Source organism: Haemaphysalis longicornis, unplaced genomic scaffold, assembly GCF_048455015.1.
Source record: "Haemaphysalis longicornis isolate Haplotype H1 unplaced genomic scaffold, Haemaphysalis longicornis Haplotype H1 scaffold_4, whole genome shotgun sequence".
NCBI classification, from domain to species: domain Eukaryota; kingdom Metazoa; phylum Arthropoda; class Arachnida; order Ixodida; family Ixodidae; genus Haemaphysalis; species Haemaphysalis longicornis.
In genome coordinates this window covers 81,367,810-81,369,987 of record NW_027526361.1, presented here as the reverse complement: position 1 = coordinate 81,369,987, position 2,178 = coordinate 81,367,810, and positions in this window count along the sequence as shown.

The following is a 2,178-nucleotide window of genomic DNA, read 5'->3' as shown; positions in this document are numbered from 1 at the left end:
GTTAGAAAGCGGAAAACCTTAAAGAAACAATCAACGACTTCCCGAGACTTTGCTGGTATAGAAAATGGTGCCTGTTGGTAACTTATTTTCACCAAACGCATACCCAAGTGGTGAGACGTGTAAGCTGAAGCTTTAAATATTTTTCATCTTAAATATGGTGCCTATTATGAATACTCTAGTCAAAATGGAGATACAAGGGCCGAGAATTGTAGACTTGAGGTTCAAATCAATGCTTTGAACCGCATGCGACTTCGGTGGTGACCGCGTGGTAATAGCCCACACACCAGGAAGTTTATTTGAACGCCGCAGGCAAGGGACCAATTTTCTTTCGCATAGACAAAAAATGCATGGTACCCTACCCGCATAGACTTCGGTACAAAATACATTTACCTAGTTGAACACAAGTTGACGAACTAAAACAATAATGCCGTTGTAAATTGAGAACCCCTAACGGCACATCGCCTAATGGTAGTTGGGTTCACGCGATACATAACCAATTGTACTTGTTCAAAACCAGCAAAGTCTCAAATGGCATGCGCTAATGTTCAACGAAGAGCGCGGCCCTAAATTTTTGCAACTTATTGGAGCATTTTTGCAGGCCAGGCTGAGTACGTCAGCCGCATAAAGCGAGCGGCCGTGCTAGCCGAGGTACTTAGAAAGAAAAACCCGAGATCAGACGCTGTTTTCGAAAAGCACCATGCGTTGCCATATCAAAGGCGTATTTGCCTCGTTTGCTGATTTACATTTTGTGTTGGGTAAATGAAGAAAAGAAACAGCGAAGAAAAAGGATGCATTACATAGACAACGAAGGCAACCTGCATCATTCCGAAGATCGATAGACGTGACGAAAAAGGGATGGAAAAGAAAACAGCTGTATTGAGAACAAGGTAAATTGAAAGATCAGTCTTTCCTCGCTAAATTTAGCGTTAACATGGAACCAAAGCTTCACCAGGAGCTTCAAAAATGTTTTTGAGGCGACGCGTACAATTTCTTTCCAGTCACCGTCACACGCACACAATCGATCCTATTGCCAAACTTTCGTATTCTCCTGATATGCACAACTTTTCCGAGGATTGAGCATCTAATATCCGGCGTAAGTGTTTCAAATGCAACGTGCGTTAGGAAACAAAACAGCAGACAAGAAGCTTTGCAATGGTAGTATTGGCCATAAAAACCCTCCCCCAGTCTACCAAAAAATTACAGGTTTCGGCCTAGTTTGATATGCCTCTTTTAAGCTATCGCTTCATCAGAGGCAGGAACTTACAAATACAGACTGGTGCAAAGCCCTGTTTTAAGATTACCCAGGACTGTTGTACAGGGCTCAGAAGGAGCATTTTGTTTACTCTGAAGTTAGCTGTTTAAAAGAGATAGAGAAGGTATTAAAACAAAATTCCCGCGCCTTCCCGCGAGGGGGACACGAGTAAATGCAGAGCATTGGGGCCTCAGTACTGATCGAAGGCAGTGTTGCTTCCATCGCTTCTTCCGTGATGCTGGAGTAGCAGACACGAGTAAACGTGGGCACGAGCGTCAACCAAGGAAGGAAGGAGCAACGCAGTGACTGAAACACGAGCGACCGCTAGCCGCTATATTGGCAGCGCGCGCAGTAGAGGGAGAGCAGTACGGGGGGGAGAGCGCGCATGCGCAAGCAGCGCGCGCCCTTCTACGCCCCACCGCGCTGCTATAACGCACCTGTTACGCCGAGACCGCGACGGAGCGAACGGGCTGACTACGACGCATGCGCGCGCAAGCTGCTGTTGAGAGAGAGGAGGGAAGGAGAGGCGCACCTGCTGGGGACGCGAAACTGTTGACACCGTCCGACGCAGGAACAGGCGAGGCTAAGAAATGCTCTGCATTTAAAAATTAAAGCCAGTTCCACACCTGTCAAATCTGCTGAAACAGCGGACCTGAGTTTAGCGCGCTGGTGTCTACCTCCCGAAAGGGCGGGGGTCGGTCCCGACGACACTCTTCGCGGTATGTACGTACTCGAAGCTGACCCGCGGAGATCTGGTAATGTATTGGTGCACATATTTGGGGGGGGTGCAGGGGGGGGGGGGTACCGTGCGCCGCGTGCCCTGGCGCACGAGTAGAGTTCCAGCACTGAACGGCCATCGTACCATGTTGGAGTTCTTCTGTTCCCGCGGTAAGAATCCGAAGGTGGCGGCCCAGCAGTGGGAGCGT